The sequence below is a fragment of the Elephas maximus genome, chromosome 13 (assembly GCF_024166365.1).
Source record: "Elephas maximus indicus isolate mEleMax1 chromosome 13, mEleMax1 primary haplotype, whole genome shotgun sequence".
Lineage (NCBI taxonomy): Eukaryota > Metazoa > Chordata > Mammalia > Proboscidea > Elephantidae > Elephas > Elephas maximus.
This window is the reverse complement of record NC_064831.1, coordinates 55928540-55947603: the sequence shown is the minus strand read 5'-3', so window position 1 is coordinate 55947603 and position 19064 is coordinate 55928540. Positions and strand designations below refer to the sequence as shown.

The window sequence follows — 19064 nt, the reverse complement described above, 5'->3', positions numbered from 1 at the left end:
AAACAACCCAAAATGTCCATCAATCAATGAATGATCAGTAAAATGTGATATATCCATACACAAACCCATTGCCATTGAGTTGGTTCTGACTCGTAGTGACCCTATGGGACAGAGTAAACTATGCCATAGGGTTTCCAAGGCTGTAATCTTTACGGAAGCAGACTGCCACATCTTTCTACTTTTTGGTTAGCAGCAGACAGTTAACCACGGTGCCACCAGGGCTCCTGGTACAGGCATACAATGGAATTTTACTCACAACAAAAAGGAATGATGTACATGTTACAAGGCGGATGATACTTGAAAAAACATTATGAAAGAAGTCACACAGACACAAGACTATGTATCAGTAATTTCATTTGTATCAAATACCCAGAACTGGCAACTCTATAGAGACAAAAATTAGATTCATGGTTGTCTAGGGCTGGGAGAGTGGGGGGCGGGGGGGAGGGGTGTCTACTAAAGGATATGGATTTCTTCTTGGGGTAGTAAAAATGTTCTAAAAATGATTGTGATGATGGTTGCACAAGCCTGGATACACTAAAAACCATTAAATTGTACACTTTCAATAGGTGAATTGTATGGTATGTGAATTATAGCTCAACGAAGTTCTTACCAAAAAGTAGGCCTCTATTCTAGGACTTTTTATTCTAGAGCAAATACAAAAAGTTGTATTTTTTTTTCAAATTTTCTATAATTAACTAGTATTACTTTTGCAATTAGAAAAAATAAATGATATAATTTTAGAGAAAAGAAAAATCCTATCCAAGCCTCAAGGACCAGATAAAATCATGCGCGCCTCCTTGGTGATGTCTTCTCTGATCAGTCCCACCAGAAGGGGTTGCCTTCTCTGTGCTATTCTGGGCCAGGTCCTCTGTTCTCTGTTCTCTTCTGTGTTCTCTACTCCTAATTATGAATAAAATAATTAATTGTTTAATGTAGGAGGCTGGGTGGCACAAGCAGTTTGCAATTGGCTGCTAACCAAAAGTTGGTGGTTCAAACCCACCAGGCAGCTCCAAGAAAGAGGAGGCCCGGCAATCTGCTCCTATAAAGAAAACCCTATAGAGCACAGTTCTAATCTGACACATGTGGGGTCACCATGAGCTGGAATCCATTTGACAGCAACTGTTTTTATTGTTTAATGTTAACATGCTGCATTGTTGTGTCAGTTGGAACCTCCAAGGAGTTACAAGTACAGTCGGTTTACTCAGGGATAACACCTGTGAAAATGAAAAGGGGAAGGAAGTAGAACGCAGATCTGACAAAGTCTTGGTCCTCTGAACAGGGAGCTTTGGAGTAAAGATTGCCCATCAGAAGAGCCTTCCTTTGGGTAGAACCAGCCAAGCCCACACCATGCTCAGTGATTAGTTGGGGGCTATCTGGGAAGACTGTGGCTTTGGCTCGAAAGCCGAAGTGTATCCTGAAGTCACTAACAGGTGGAGGCTCTCCTTGCAGCTGAAGGTGAGTTTTTTTAAGAGGGTAGGTCGGGACAGTGTAACTTCATAGTTGGATATTTGTATTGTAATCTTACATATATATATAAATATATATAAAATCTCACAAAGCTCAGGCTGTCCGTACTTCTTGAAATAATTCTTTGTATCCCCCACAGTGCCTAGCACAGCTTTTTGCCATGGTAGGATCTCATTGAATATATGCAGAAAAATGAGTGATGGAAAACCTTATGGAGCAGAGTTCTACTCTGACACACACAGGTCACCATGAGTCAGAATGGACTCAATGGCCACTGGTTTTTTATTTGTCTTAACAGCTGACATAACTCTCCATTTTTCTGTGTTTCCTCCCAACCTTTGCTTTATGCATACATATTTTTCAAAAAATGTTTTATTGTGGCAAATTTTAAACATGCACAAAGTATATAAAGTAAAATAATCAAATCCATGGACCATTACCCAGTCCCCCAAAACATTAATCTGTGGACAGTCCTATCCTATCCACATCAGCTACTCCCTCCCACACATGTTTTTGAAACAAATCCCAGGCACCAGACACCACATCATTTCATTTATAAATGTTTCAGTAGTAATCATTCAATTTTTCATTCTGCCTTTTTCACTTGTAGGCTAAGAAAGACAAAGACATAAATAATTCAACTTAAAAAAAAAAAATTGGAGTGTTCCGATGTTGGCAGTGAGAGTTGACTGGGGGGGATGGGAGGAATGCCTAAATGCTACAGCATCTGGAGAACTTCATTACTGAATCTTTTCATTTTTCCACCCTCCCTTTTGTGGTTAAATGCAGTTAGAAACCAAATAAAATTCCATTTGCTATCACTTAAACACTAACATGTTGTTGTTGGGTGCCATTGAGTCTATTCTGACTCCTAGTGACCCTATAAGACAGAGTAGAAGTGCCCCATAGGGTTTCCAAGGCTGTAATCTTTATGAAAACAGGCTGCCACATCTTTCTCCCACAGAGCGGCTGGTGGGTTCAAACTGCTGATTTTTTGGTTACCAGCCAAGTGCTTAACCACTGTACCACCAGGGCTCCCTACACATCAGTATAACATAGACTAAATTGTAATGAAAAACACATGAAAAAACAAATTTTATATGATACAACTAAATTCCAAGGCAGTTACAAGTCATCTTCCCCAATGTCAGCAATTTAAAAAGATTTCATTATAAACCCTTTGGATATATTTTGGTTTTTAAATGTTCTACCTGATTATCCATTGGTCAGACATTTCTTTGGAGATAGATTATTGTTCTCTCCCCTCATTCCATTATTTCACTTTGCATGATTGGAGTTCCAGAACTGGGGGAGAAAATGGAAAACACAAAGAGAATCATTGAAGAACTGCTGACAGAAGACATCCCTAATATTAGGAAAGATGAAAAGCTGGCCATCCAAGAAGCTCAACAAACCCCATATAGGATAGACCCAAAGGAAAATCACCAGGCATATCAATAATCACGCTCCCTAAAATAAAAGACAAAGAAAAACTCCTGAGAGCAGCTCGAGAAAAGTGAAAAGTCAGATACAGAGGGTAAACAAAAAGACTAAGCTCTGATTATTCTGAAGAAACCATGCAGGCAAAGAAGGCAATGAGATGACATATACAAAACCTTGAAAGAAAAATATTGCCAAATAAGAATAATATATCCTGCAAAACTCTCATTCAAATATGACGGTGATATTAGGACATTTCCAGATAAATTGAAATTAAGGGAATATGTAAAAACCAAACCAAACTTATAAGAATTATTAAAGGGAATCCTTCAGTTTGGGAACAAACAACATCAGACAACAGCCTGAATCTAGGATGCAAGACCATATCAGCCAGATACCAACTAGGTAATGAACTCTCAAGGATTAATCAAACTAAAAGATTTACAACAGGGAACAAGAGAGATTAATCTGTAAATGACAACAAAGTCAGAACAATAAAAGAAGGAATAAACAGTGTAGGTATAGAACTTTCAAATGGAGAGGAAGGCAAGGCAATAACAAGTAATAAAAGACCAGTTCAAACTTAGGAAGATAAGGGTAAATTTCAAGGTAACCACAAAGAAAGTTAACAAACCTACTCATCAAAATAAAGAAGAAAAACATAAAATCTCAGTAAACACAAAATCTACAAAAACGAAAGAAATGAAGAAAAAATCCACAAACAACAGGAATTCAGCACAGGAGAGTAAGAGGAACAAAGAAAACGTCGACACCACACACACACACACACACACACACACAAAAAGCACTACAAAATGACAATAAACTCACAGCTATCAATAATTACACTGAATGTAAATGGCCTAAATGCACACATAAAGAGACAGAGAGTGACAGAATGGATTAAAAAACAGGATCCATCAATATGCTATCTACAAGAGACACACCTTAGAAACAAAGACATAAATTTATTAAAAATCAAAGGATAGAAAAAATATATCAAGCAAACAGCTATCAAAAAGGAACAAGAGTGGCAATGGCTAAGCTCAGATAAAACAGACTTTAAAACAAAATCCAAAGAAGGGCATTATACAATGATTAAAGGGATGATCCATCTTGAAGACGTAACCATAATAAATGTCTACGCACCCAATGACAGGGCTCCCAAATACATAAAACAAACTCTAACAGCAATGAAAAGAGAACTCAACAGTTCTGCAATAATAGTAGAAGACTTCAACACACCACAATCAGTAAAGCACAGAACATCAAGAAAGAAACCCATTATTTCACTCCACAGTGTCATGAATGATGTTACCCCTCAGGGAAAATCAGGATAGAGGGGGCAAACATCGAAGCCCAGTCCCAAATGCAGATTTGGCAGACAGGAAATCCTCTTATCCCCACGTTTACCATATAGAACGTTTGATATTTTAAGGAAGTAACTCATAGTGTAACCTGGAGTTATTCAGTTTTGTAACACCATTAGACTATGGGTTACAATTTTCTGGACACTTTATATACACTGGAGCCCTCGTGGCACAGTGCTTAAGAGCTCAGTTGCTAACCAAAAGGTCAGCAGTTCAAATCCACCAGCTGCTCCTTCGAAACCCTATAGGGCAGCTCTACTCTGTCCTATATGGTCTCTAGACTGGACGGCAATGGGTTTGGGTTTGGTTTTGGTTTTACATACACTATCTTTTACCCTGGCTCTACCACGCAAAGTCGATTTTATTTGTGTTTGAGAAAACCAAGATTCAGAGAGGCTTACTCAAGATCAAGCATTTAACTGCGATGGAGTGAGGATCTGAACCCTTGTGTACCAATTAGGTTTCTTTAGTTGCAACCAACAGAAATTGGCTAAATTCAGTCAAAGGTGGGGCGTTAATTGGAGGGCTACTGAACAGCTTACAGAATGAATGGAAAGCTTCAGGACACAGGGCTGGGAACCAGGGCAACAGGATGACCCAATCCTCTAATCCGGAAAGAGTGAACATCAACCTTTTTTTTTTCCCATCCTTCTGCCATTTTGCTCAAGATTCAAAGCTCATGGAAAGAGATCTTTATTGGTCTTTGCCTTCAGGAGGAAGACATGACATGTAACTTACTATCCTGTGAGGAAGCCTCATGCTTCAGAAGAGATAATTCTTCAAAAGGAACTCAGGATGCAGTTTTGAAAGGGTGAATGGATGCTGGGTGACAAAATAATAATAATAATTCTGTGGTGCCGTCTTGAATTCAATGTCCATGTCTCCCTTCAGGGAGGGACTTGCTCCCTCAGCTGTAAGAGTCTTGTTAGCAGACAGCCTTCAGCTGTCCAGCCCTTCAGGAATTGCCTTTTCTGCAAAGAGCCACCTCACCTATGGTTACACCCTTCCAGGGGCAGCCCACATCCATGACATACTGAAGTTGGGGTATAAAGGCCTGGCCATTTCATCTCAATGCCAGGACACCTCAGAGGGGCCATTTTAACTTCAGAGCTCTCTATGGGTTTATTGAGGCTATTACAGAGTCTGTGTCGTAGCTCATCTTTTCTCTCTACTCATTCCTGCTTCCCTAGTCTCCCTTTCATAGGTGTTGATCCTAAAGGAATTTTTAAAGCATCCTGAATGCTAGACTCAGTCTCAGAATCTGCTTCCTGGAGAACACAACCTACCACATTTTCAACTTACCAATTCTGTCTGACTCCAAAGTCTTTGATCTTTCCACTACACCACATTGCCTCTTGTTTTAGTCTCTAGTGCTGCTATAACAGAAGTACCACAAGTGGTTGGCTTTAAGAAACAGAAATTTATTTTCTCATAGTTTAGGAGGCTAGAGGTCTGAAGTCAGGGCACCGGCTCTAGGGGAAAGCCCTCTGTCTCTGCTCTGGGGGAAAATCCTTGTCTCAGCTTCTGTGATGTTCTTCTCAGCATTCCTTGGAGATTTCCATGTGGCATCCATCTTTCCCCCATTCTTGCTTCCTTGATTCTGTCCCTAATCTGTTCTTTTTATGTATCTAAAGTAACTGGTTTAAGACATCCTGTACGCTGATAATGGCCTCATTAACATAACAAAGAAAACCTTATTCACAAATGTGATTATATCCACAAATATATTGTTGTTGTTGCTGTTAGGTGCCTCAGAGTCAGTTCTGACTCATAGCGACCCTATGCACAACAGAACACTGCCCGATCCTGTGCCGTCCTCACACTTGTTGCTATGTTTGAGCCCATTGTTGTAGCCACTGTGTCATCAATCTCTTTGAGGGTCTTCCTCTTTTTCACTGACCCTCTACATTACCAAGTATGATGTCCTTTTCCAGGGGCTGGTCCCTCCTGATAACATGTCCAAAGTAGGTAAGACGAAATCTCACCATCCTTGCTTCTAAGGAGCATTCTGGTTGTACTTCTTCAGAGGTAGATTTGTTCATTCTTCTGGCAGTCCATGGTATGTTCAATATTCTTCGCCAATGCCATAATTTAAAGGCATCAGTTCTTCTTCAATCTTATTGTCCAGCTTTTGCATGCATATGAGGCAATTAAAAATACCATGGATTGGGTCAGGCAAAGTGACATCTTTGCTTTTAACAGAGGTCTTTTGCCGCAAATCTGTTGTTTGATTTCTTGACTACTGCTTCCATGGGCACTGATTATGAATTCAAGTAAAATGAAATCCTTGACAACTTCAATCTTTTCTCCACTTATCATGATGTTGCTTATTGGTCCAGTTGTGAAGATTTTTTTCTTTATGTTGAAGTGCAATCCATACTGAAGGCTGTAGTCTTTGACCTTCGTCAGTAAGTGCTTCAAGTCCCCTGCACTTTCAGCAAGCCAGTTGTGCCATCTGCATATTGCACATTGTTAATGAGTCTTCCTCTAATCCTGATGCCCCGTTCTTCTTCATATAGTCCATCTTCTCGGACTATTTGCTCAGGGTACAGATTGAATAAGTATGGTGAAAAAATACGACCCTGACACACACCTTTCCTGATTTTAAACCATGCAGTATCCCCTTGTTTTGTTTGAATGACTGCTTCTTGGTCTGTGTACAGGTTCCTCAAGAGAACAATTAAGTGTTCTGGAATTCCCATTCTTCGAAAAGTTTTTCATAATTTGTTATGATCCACGCAGTTGAATGCCTTTATGTAGTCAATAAAACACAAGTAAACATCTTTCTGGTATTCTCTACTTTCAGCCAAGATCCTTCTGACACCAGCAATGATATTTCTCATTCCATGTCCTCTTCTGCATCCGGCTTGAATTGGCAGTTCCCTGTCAATATACTGCTGCAACCATTTCTGAATGATCTTCACCAAAATTTTAATTATGCATGATACTAATGATATTGTTCAATAATTTCTGCATTCTGTTGGATCACGTTTCTTTGGAATGAGCACAAATATGGATCTTCTAGTTGACTGGCTGGGTATTTCTTGGCATAGACGAGTGAGCACTTCCAGCGCTGCATCCATGTTGAAACATCTTAATTGGTTTTCTGTCAATTCCCGGGGCCTTGTTTATTGTCAATGCCTTCGGTACAGCTTGGACTTCTTCCTCCAATATCATCGGTTCTTTATCATTTGCTACCTCCTGAAAAAAATTGAACTTCGACCAATTCTTTTCGGTACAGTGACTATGTGTATTCTTTTCATCTTCTTTTGATGCTTCTTGCATCATTCATTTTTTGCCCACAGAATCTCTCAATACTGGAAATGGACACTTGAATTTTTTCTTCAGTTCTTTCAGCTTGAGAAATGCCGACCACATTCTTCCATTTTGGTTTTCTAACTCCAGGTCTTTGCTCATTTCATTACAATACTTTGTTTTCTCAAGCCACTCTTTGATATCCCTTCAGTTATTTTACTTCGTCATTTCTTCCTTTCACTTTAGCTTCTCTACATTCAAGAGCAAGTTTCAGAGTATCTTCTGACATCCATTTTGGTCTTTTTTTTTCTTTCCTTTTTAATGATCTTTTGCTTTTTTTGTATATGATGTCCTTGCTGTCATCCTACAACTTATCTGGTCTTCAGCCATTAGCGTTCAATGTGTCAAATCTATTCTTGAGATGATCTCTTATTTCAGGCGGGATATAATCAAGGTTGTACTTTGGGTCTAGTGGATTTGTTTCAATTTTCTCCAGCTTCAACTTGAACTTGCATACGAGCAATCGATGGGCTGTTTCTCGGCTGGCCCCTGGCCTTGTTCTATTTGATGATGCTGAGCCTCTCCCTGATCTCTTTCTGCAGATGTAGTCATTTTGATTCCTGGGTATTCCATCTGGCAAGGTCCACATGTATAGTCATCATCTATGTACTTGAAAAAGGTATTTCCTATGAATATGTCTTTTGTCTTGCAAAATTCTATAATCCGATCTCTGGTATAATTTTTATCACCAAGACCTTATCTTTCAACTTCCTTCACTTCCAACTTCTGCATTCCAATCACCAGTAATTATCAATGCATCTTGATTGCATGTTTGATCAGTTTCAGAGTGCAGAGGTTGGTAAAAATCTTCAATTTCTTCATCTTTGGCCTTAGTGGTTGGTGCATAAATTTGAATAATAGCCATATTAATTGGTCTTCCTTATAGGCACCTGGGTATTATCTTCAGGATAGATTTTAAAACAGTCCTTTTTGACGATGAATGTGACACCATTCTTCTTCAATTTGTCATTCCCAGCATAGTAGAACATGTGACTGTCTGATTCAAATGGCCAATATCAGTCTATTTTAACTCACTAATGCCTAGGGTATCTATCTTCAAGCATTCCATTTCATTTTTGAATACTTCCAATTTTCCTTGTTTCATACTTCATACATTCCATGTTCCGATTGTTAACGGATGTTTGCAGCTGTTTGTTTTCACTTTGAGTCCTGCCACATCAGCAAATGAAGGTCCCAAAAGCTTTACTCCACCCATGTCATTAAGGTCAACTTTTTCTACTTTGAGGAGGCAGCACTTCCCCAGTCGTATTTTGAGTGCCTTGCTACCTGAGGGGCTCAACTTCTGGCACTATATCAGACAATGTTCCACTGCTATTCATGAGTTTTTCACTGGCCTGTTTTTTTCAGTGGACCGCCAGGTCTTTCTTTTTAGTTTGTCTTAATCTGGAAGTTCCACTTAAACCCAACCATCATGGGTAACTCTGCTGGTATTTGAAATACCTATGGCATAGCTTCCAGCAACATGCAAGCCACCACAGTGTGACAAACTGACAGATGAGTGGTGGTCCAACAGCCTGGCCCCTCCGGCCTCCTCCACAGCTGAGTGAGGCCCAGTGCCTGTCTGAGAAAGGAATCAAAAGAAGGGATATGCTTGTAACCTGTGTCCCCAGTCCCAGCCTCACTCTAGGACCTGGGGCTGGCTTCTAAGTTTCCGTCCAGTCTTCAGCCAGCTTCTGAGTTAGTGGCAGTATACATACATCCCTATAAAACCTTGGAGTTTACGTTGAGTTTCTCCCAGCTTGGGTCCCCATGACTGCTCTGGTCCCCTTCAGCTCACTGGTCTCTTCCAGATGCCCAGGATGGGGAAGGTACAGGTTGGGCCTCTGTCTTGGAGTGGGAATGTGTTTTATTCACCCAAATTTGTTTTTGTTTTTCTCCCTGGGCTGGGGAGAGGAGATGGGTCTGGATCTTTTTTTCACAACTCCGTTTTCTGTCAGTCTCCATGCTACGGTTGCATTTCTGTTTTCTATGAATGAGTCTGCATTCAATTCAAGAAACTACCAGACACACACACACACAAGTACACACAACTATAGTGGTTAGGATTTATGACACATATTTTGGGGGGATACAATTCAGTCCATAACACCTCTTAACATAAAATGCTTTTTAATTTTATACTATATTGTTATTACTATTATTAAGCTCTATATCAACACACATTCTTCCCCACAAAATGTAATTATGCTTCATTATGAGTTTTTTTTACACCTTTAGAATAACAGTGCCACACAATATTCAAATTGGAGAAGAGAGAGGTCTTTACACGCTATAAAGTTTGAAAATTCAAGTATTAGACCTTAACAAACATAAAGAGAGAGAAACACAGAGAGAGAGAGAAATAAACAGGACAGGGCAAGTACACCTCCAAGTGAGTAAGAAAGGCCCATCTCCTCTTCTTGCCAGAGGAGCCATAGTTCCCTTCTGCCTCTCGGGGTGTGGGCATCTCTCTATGCTGTGATTCCAGTATTTAAGATTTGTACTTTGCTATAACACAGCACCAAACACAAACCAACTACTTCACCTTGTCTCGATGAAGAAACCACGATCCGCTCTAACACTAGGGAACAACTGTGGGGGTGGGACTTAATAAAATATGGTGTATTTGGGGCAGCTTGAGGCCTTCCTAAGGGTTTACAAGGGTAATTTTGACTGTATTCAATTTTCACCTTATATGCCAACCTTAGAACCTAACCCAGGTGAGACATAACCCCCTTTACATTTGCCTCGTTGCAACAGGACGGCATTAACTCATACCAAAAATTACAACAACACCTTAAAAAAAAGGTGAATGGAAGTATAGAAAAAGGGCAACAGACTGAAAGAAAGACTGATGTTCTTGTTAGGGTATCTATGGATTTTCCTCTTTGTAGGAATCTCTATACGGTGCTATCCAATAGAAATATAATGCAAGCCATACATGTAATTTAAAATTTTCTAGTAAACTCATTTTTTTAAAAAAGAAAAAGAAACATTTGAAATTAATAATATATTTCATTTAGCACAATATATATCCAAAATATTATCTTTTCAACTTGTAATCAATATAAAAAATATTAATGACATATTTTACTTTTTTTTTCATATTGTCTTTGCTAACCAGTGTGTATGTTGCACTTACAATGTATCAGAATTTGGACTAACCACACTTGAAGTGCTCAAGAGCCACATGTAGCTAGTGACTTTCTCATTGAACAGCTTAGGTCTAGAACATATTTTCCAATCACAGAGAAATCTCCTGTCATTTCTCTGAAAAGTTTGGTCTAATGGGGTAACATCTGAGGGAAAGATGTGCAAGTAGATGTAGCTCTATAGCAAAGCCTGCCAGAGCTGAGGAAGACTTCCATGCATCCTGGATGAAAAAGTGGGCAACAGTTTGTGTGTTGGTAGGAAGTAGAAACCCAAACCAAACCCTATAATGCACCCTTAGTAGAGAGAAGCAGCATCTCCCAGAGCAGAACATGAATCAATAGTTTCCAGTTCCCCAACAAGCAGTGAATCATTACGGTTTCACAAGGATAATTCACAGTGCAATCCAATCAAGTCTGTAAATTATAGGCAAGAAGTTTACTCCTCATGCCTCACTGCCTTCTGCCCTGGAGGAGAAAACAGCAACAGCTAATAGAGAAGACGTGAAAAAAGTGCCGAACTATTGAATGGTTGATTTAATTTAAAACGACAAACTCTACTTTTTACAGCAACATGAAAGAATGGAAGTAATAGCTCAATTTTTACTGCTTTGAAACGAAGTTGAAATATGGAGCTGAAAACAGCTTTGAGCAAAATGAAACAGACTTTAAAATCATGAATACCATTCTACTAGTTTGGTGCCTACACAATACCAAATGAAATAAAGAACTAATTTATTCAGATATCTTTTAGCAGACTACACACACACACACACACAATTTTGCATCTGATGCAGAAATGTTGAGCTAAGAGTTCAATATAAAAGCTATTCCATAATTATTGAACCCTGCAGTGCCTTCGAAGCAGAAAACTGTGAAAGTGCCATGTTAGAAACACCTTCAAAATCCAGCCCACACAGAACTCCATGGGAAACATCTCTGTGTCAGATAAGTTCAAAGTAAAAATCTATAAATCACAAGGAAATAAGTCATAAAGAGGGAGATTTAGCAGAAACAACAAACAGGACAACTTGTACTCCCAAAACTCAAGATAACAGAACAATCTAAAAAAGATTTTTTAAATAAGTTTCTTTAAAATGTTTAAAGAATAGTTGCCTTAAGGCGAAAACAACACTATATGAAAAAGTACCAGTGTGATCAAAGAACCATATAGAAATTTTAGAAACAAAACAAAACAATCATTGGGGAAAAAGTTTAATGACAGATTGTACAGTGGATTAGACATAGCTGAAGAGAAATTAGTAAATTGGAAGCTAAAAATAAAGAACCATGCAAACAGATTTAAAAATGTGAAGAAAAAAATTAGAGACTTGGAGAATAAAATGAGATGATCCCACATACGTTGCACAGGAGTTACAAAAGGAAAGAATAAAGGAAATCGGGGACAGGTAATATTTGAAGACATAGTGGGTAAAATTTTAAAGATCTGATTTTTCAAGTTGAAGAAGTCCACCAGCCAAGCAGAAAAAATAAAAGCAAATCCTTACTTAGACACATTGAAGTGAAATTGTAGAACATTGATGCCAAAGAGAATAAAAATTTTGAAACTATCAGAGAGATAATAAAGCTTACCTACAAAGAAAAAAAAAAACAAACTGAAACCGTTGCCATCCAGTCGATTCCAACTTATAGCAACCCTGTAGGACACAGTAGAACGGCTTCACAGGGTTTCCAAGGAGCAGCTGGTGGGTTTGATTTGCCAACCTTTTGGTTAGCAGCCAAGCTCTTAACTGCTGTGCCACCAGGGTTCCACCTACAAAGAAACAACTACTAAACTCATAACAGACATCTCACTTTCAAAGTACTCAGGGACAATAACCTAGACTCTCAAGACATTTCCAGACATGCAAAGACTGAGAGTTTACTTCTTACAGATTCTTGCTGAAAGATGTACTAACGGATATACTCAGGAAGAAAGAAATTGAACTCCGAAGGGCAGCGTGGGATGCCAAAAGCAATTGTGAGCAAAGGTACTAGGAAACATGTTGGTAAATCTGCAAATAGCTTAAAGCGAGAAAGTTGTTGTTAGTTGCCGTGGAATTGATTCCAACTCGTGGCAACCCCACATATGGAGAGTAGAACTGCTCTCTATTGGGTTTTCAAGGCTGCAACCTTTTAGTAGCAGGCCTGTCTTCCGAAGTGCCGCTGACTGGATTTGAACTGCCCGCCTTTCAGCAAGTCGTAGAGTGTTTAATCATTTGTGCCACTGAGGGTTTCCTAAAGCATGAATAAGTAACTAATAATTCACTAGGAAATAAAATTCACATGTAAGTTTTTTCACAAATAAAATGCACACATCTATTCTGGGTGATATTCTGACAGATGCATGCAAATTGTGTTTTGCTGTAACAGCACCAAACACAAACCTTGAAGTGCAAAAAGTTACAAATACCTAAACAAATTTACAAATACAATTTTCATTAGTCCCTTTTTATAAAATAATTTACCCCAAATTGTTTTTTAACATGTTGTCTTTAGTCATATCACTAGGGATCCCCAATCTCCACCTTTATCTCCAAGGACTTTTAGTTATAACAGAACAAAGGAATCAGCAATCTCACCATGAAAGTCTAAACATTAAACATGATTCTGGGTGCTGTACAAAGCAAATTATCTAGACACAACCCCAGCATTTTAGGAGAGGGTAGAATTCCTTCTACTCCTAGGCCAAATAGGTTCCTTATACTTCATTCTATTTATCCCTCAGAGCACATCACAGAACAGATAGCATCACTAATAATCTCACTGACCATTAGGATTTAAAAGACTTTCTTAGTGATATGGAGTCCCAAGGTAGGAATGATTTCCTGGGACCATTTTCTTCTATAAAATGTGGCATTCTCTTTTTTCCAAGAATAACAGTAGGAACTTTGCCAAAAGTCAGGAAGACATGCTTTCAAAACCAACTGTGCTTCCAAACTCAGTGTAGGGATAAAAATATTTTAACTGATGATTTAACTATGTTTCCCTTTGAGTTACTAACATGCAGGGCTAGATTTTTTAAAAGAGAAATATCTTTGTGCAAATAGTATAGGCTTCTGTGTATCAGTCTCTGTGTACAAAACTTTAGGAATTGTGTTTGGATTTTTAAAAATACATACGAAGTTCTGTGCCTTTCTTTCTTTGTATATCTCCATGTCACTATCTTAAAACAAACAACCAGGACTTTCTTCCTCGGTTCCTCGGCCTGGCCTTTCCTTTCTCACACGTTCTCTTTTTTCGCTCCTTTTCTTTCTCTATCTCTATCTTCTCTCTGTTTCTTTCCCTTAAAAAACAATTTTGATTCATAGTGACCCCATGTGTGTCGGAATAAAACTGTGCTCCATAAGGTTTTTCAATGGTTGATTTTTTTTAGTTTCCCATTCAACAATTTATATACAAAGTTTTGTGACATTGGTTGCATTGTGGCTGATTTTTTGGAAGTAGATTGCCAGGTTTTTCTTCCGAGAAGGTTTTGCATAGATTCAAACTTCCACCCTCTTGTTTAGCAGGCAAACACGTTAACCATTTACACCACCAGGGACTCCTTTTTTTCCCCTTAGCTTGCCAATATTGAAAAATATTTTTAAATCATTTGTTTGTGAAGTGAGATAGAAGGAAGGCCACAGACTTCAGATCAGATAGACTGGTATTCAAGTCTTAGTTCTTTACAAGCAATGTGGGCCTTGAACAAATTATTATCCCCTCTAAGCCCTGGTGGCGTAGTGGTTAAGAGTTCTGGCTGCTAACCAAAAGGCTGGCCAGGCGCTTCCTGGAAACCATATGGGGCAGTGCTATTCTGTCCTATAGGGTCACTATCAGTCTGAATTGACTCAACAGCAATGGATTTCTTTTTTGTTTTTCTAAGTTTCAGTGTTCTCATCTGTGATTTGGGGAAAAGATGTCTGCCTCGGAGTTGTTGTCAGAATCACTTGAGATAAGTATGTGAAACAGGCAAAGTAGAGTAAATATCGAATAAATTCTGGCTCACTCGCAGGGCTTTACGGTCTTTGCTCTTAATTTTGATAGCAAACAAATGAAATGTTTTGTTTCTCTCAAAATATTGTTTTATACTGAAAAAAAAAAAAAACCCAGTGCTCAGACCTGAAATTATTATTTTTTTCATAGTCAGTTGTTTGATGGAAAACCATTTCCCATCTATCAGTGTTTTCCAAATTTTGTTCCACAGAACACTAGTATCTTTCTAGATATTGATAGCTGTTCTGTGAACAAAAGGATTGGCGTCAATAAGTTTGGAAATGCTACAAACAGTATCTTCTTGTAGATTCACAGTGCACGCTAGCTGATCCAAGTCCCTGACAACTCCTCCAGGAATTTCCCGAGCAACTTTGTTTAACTCATTGTTTTCCATCACTAGTGGACCATCGTGCTCATTTTTCATGTAACACCTATTAATATCCTGCAGAATACCCCAAGGAACCCCATCTGAGAAACACTACCCTGAAGAGATGGATAAACTATACATTTTAAGCAATTTTCCATAATTGTAACTTCTTTTAACAGCTATTTTGATAAGAACTAAATAGCATCCAATTAAAAGTATAATCTTTGGCCAGAGCCTGGATCATTTTAATTTGGTGTTTTGGGTTGTCTTGGTTTTGATGATTTTAGTCCTTATTTTAAAATGTAGCAAGCATTCAAATGACAGTAGCCAAAGCACCCACTGAATACCGAGCACATAGACAAATCACACAGGCTCTTTCTTCAAACCTCGGTTCCCTTGTTTCTAAGGTGGGAGAATAGAGGCTTTCATATGGCTTTGCTGTGAGGACTGAATGAAATTACCCACGTGCAAGCGCAGCCTATACCAGAGTAGTCTGGACTGGTTAAGTAATGCCCTTGGGCTGCTGTTGATTGTAGGGGTGGGAGTTAAGGACATTCAATGGTACTAAAGAGAAATAATCACGGCTGCTTGCCTGGCAGGAGCCAGGAGCACTATTTGAGCTCAGACCCAACCAGGTCTGACTTTTCTTTCCAATGGAATTCTAAGAGTACACAAAACTCAGATTAGATGACCAAGGCCTGGAGATATGGGCAAGTTCGAGGAAGGAAAGAAAACTCACCACTACCTCGTACGGTTGTTATGAGGGCATAGTAAATATATAAAGAATGCTAGATATTATTATTAGAGAGAAGTCAATACTGTTTTGTTTAAGAAAGATGCATCTAAATATATGATAAAAGGCATAAATGACTACCGGTAGAACTAAAAGCAGGCAAATATTTCCAAAATTACCAGAAGCAAAAAAATCCAAAGAAAACACAGAGAATTTGCCGGAAGCTGGAAAATAAAGATATACCAAGGAAGCACAAAAATAGAAAAGAAAATAAGATGACGAAACTAAGACCACGTTTAATAATTAAATAATAAAAGTGAAAAAGAGATACTGTCTAGTCATCTAGTGCTGCCATAACAGAAATACCACAAGTGCATGGCTTTAACAAAGAGAAATTTATTTCCTCACAGGAGAGTAGGCTAAAAGTCCAAATTTAGGGCGTCAGCTCCAAGGGAAGGCTTTCTCTCCCTGTCAGCTCTGGAAGAAGGTCCTTGTTCTCAGCCACACCCCAGGGAAACTCCCTTTACCTTGGATCAGGGAGGTGACTTGAGTAAGAGTGGTGGTAACAATTCCACCCTAATCCTCTCAACATGAAATTGCAATCACAAAATGGAGGACAGTCACACAATACTGGGAATCCTGGCCTAACCAAGTTGACACATACTTTTGGGGGGACACAATTCAATCCATGACACTAACTTATTGGAAAAAATTGATCAAAAATCTAAATCAGCCTACAGAGCCACATCTAAAACCATAAACTGATAAAAGCCAATGTTGACAATAGGGAGCAAATACGTCCTCAAATCCAGTGTTGGTATAACATTCCTGCAAGGTGATTAGGCTAATTGTATTAAAATGTAAAATGTATATCCCATTTTAACCAGCTAGTCCACTTCTATCCACTGCCATCCAGTTGATTCCCTGATGGCGTAGTGGTTAAGTGCTACGGCTGCTAACCAAAGGGTCAGCAGTTCAAATCCACCAGGCGCTCCTTGGAAACTCTGTGGGGCAGTTCTACTCTGTCCTACAAGGTTGCTATGAGTTGGAATTGACTCAACAGAACTAGGCCTAGGCTAGGCCTAAGTCCACTTCTAAAAATTCCCTTAAGGAGAAAGTTGCACAACTGCAAAAAGTTACACAGAGGATATTTACCATTGTGTGGTTTATGATATCAAAATATGCAAACAACCTACATTCTCAACAATAGGAGACTGTTTGCATAAATCATCATTCATAAATATCATGGAATAGTTGCAACCGTTAACATTCATGGTGTTAGTTTATAGTTACATGACCCTTTGCCTTCAAGTTGATTACTCATAGAGACCTTAAAGGATAGCCGACCCTATAGGACAGAGTAGAACTACCCCACAGGGTTTCCAAGGAGCAGCTGGTGGATTCAAACTGCCAACCTTTTGGTTAGCAGTCGAGCTCTTAACCACTGTGCCACCAGGGCTCCTATAGTTACATAGTCTGTAGTCATTGACTTGGAATTACTACATTGTATAGTTAGAACTACATAACTATCCACTGCATATTCTGAGAGAAAATAGCAACTACAGAACACCACGTGAATTATGACCCCATGTATGTGAATCTACACGCATATACCTCTATATGTATGCTGTATACTGTGTCTACCGTAGAGAGATTCCTGAAGGATGTCACCAAAATCGTTATGGCTGTTGCTCGGGGTGGTGGGATCTGGGGCCAATTTTTATTTCCTTCTTTGTACCTTATCTTGAGTATAAACCTTAGTCATAAGAAACCCATTTTTGTGTATGTGTCTAAAAACTGTAATCCTTTAAAGCTGCTGGGTCAGCCTCATGAGACCCTGGATGCCTATGAATTTCATTCCTATCATTCTCCCAAAGATAAGCTTTAGGAATGAGAAAACAACTGGTGGCTATCAGGATAGCCAAGCCCAGACAGGCTTCCTGCTTAGAGAGACCAGCAGCGGACAGTTCATGCAGACCCAGCTAGCAGGTCATCTTTAGGGAAGGGTTGAAAGCAACTCTTCAAACTGGAGACGAAGAGTTGCTGAATGCAGGCCCTTCTATGTTGCTTCTCAGTGTTTGATTTTTTTTTTTTTTTTTGGCTTCTATGATGGCTATAATACAGCAAGAATGGGATTTTCCCCCAAATTAGAAGGCTACAGTGACTAATTTCTGGGACTTTCTGAGGCTGCTGTGTGCATTAGGCAGCTGCATGGATGGGTGTCTGACAGCCAGAGTTCTCTGCAGCAGTGGCTTTGTTTGCAGCCCTGTGACAGGGTGACAGACTAGGAGGAGCCTCCTGATGCTTTTATTTATTGTCTGACTGTTTCATAAAAAAAGAGCATCGATTACTTTTGTAAAAACAATAAAGCTGTTTTTAAAAGGATTGAGTGGTCAGCAGTGTCTGAATATGATAAAGACTGACAGGGGCTCATTGGATGAGGCAGCTGGGAGGCAGTGAGAGATCTGGTCAAGAATAGTATCTGTGTGGTGGTGGGGGGTGGGGAGTAGTGGCTTTAAGAGAGAGCGGGAAGTGAGGAATTGGAGAGAGTGAGTTTGGATAACTATTTCTGGAAGTTTGGCCACGAAGAGAAGGCATGAGATAGGGCAGCAAGTGACTCAAGGGGAAAATTGGGAGGCAGGAAGAAGTATTTAGTTTTTTGTTTGTTTGTAACTGTTTGTTTTTGCTAGTTTTTAGGATCGAAAAGTAACCAGTAAGTAAGGAGAAGTGGACAACTCAGCAGAGAGAGGGGAAGCTCATAACAGGGAGTCTCTGGAAAGGAGGAAGGGAATGGACACCAGAGCACCAGGGAAGAGGTTAGCCCTAAGCAGAATGAGGAACTTTGTAACTGGAGGGCAGGTGGAAAGGCCACGCAGAGATCAAATGGAGGGCTGCCTCTCCAGTGAACACAGAGATTGATAAAGATGGCCCTGCAGGGGCCAGTGCCGTTATTTTTCAGAAGAGGGTACTGCTGTCGTACTGTGGTGGCTTGTGTGTTGTTATGATGTTGAAAGTTATGGCACTGGTATTTCAAATACTAAAAGGGTCACCCACGGGGGACAGGCTTTAGTGGACCTTCCAGACTAAGTCAGACCATGAGGAAAGGCCTGGCAATCTACTTCTGAAAATTAGCCAGTAGAAATTGTATGGATCACAGAATATTGTGCGAGACTTCAACCTGCTTACTTTAGACATGTGATCAGGAGGGACCCGATGGCTGCAGAAGGACATTATGTTTGGTA

The 19064-nt window shown here is 39.4% G+C and overlaps 1 long non-coding RNA gene across 1 annotated transcript in view; it reads right to left on the bottom strand.

Annotated features, from left to right (window-relative positions):
* Positions 1-804: 804 nt before the first annotated feature.
* The window catches only part of LOC126088010 (uncharacterized), a 39633-nt gene continuing 21373 nt past the window's right edge, over positions 805-19064 (bottom strand). Inside the window, exons 3-4 of the long non-coding RNA XR_007519921.1 lie at positions 2682-2775; positions 805-903 (exon numbers count right to left, since the gene is read on the bottom strand). This is a non-coding gene — a long non-coding RNA (uncharacterized LOC126088010). The remainder of the gene's footprint in view (positions 904-2681; positions 2776-19064) is intronic.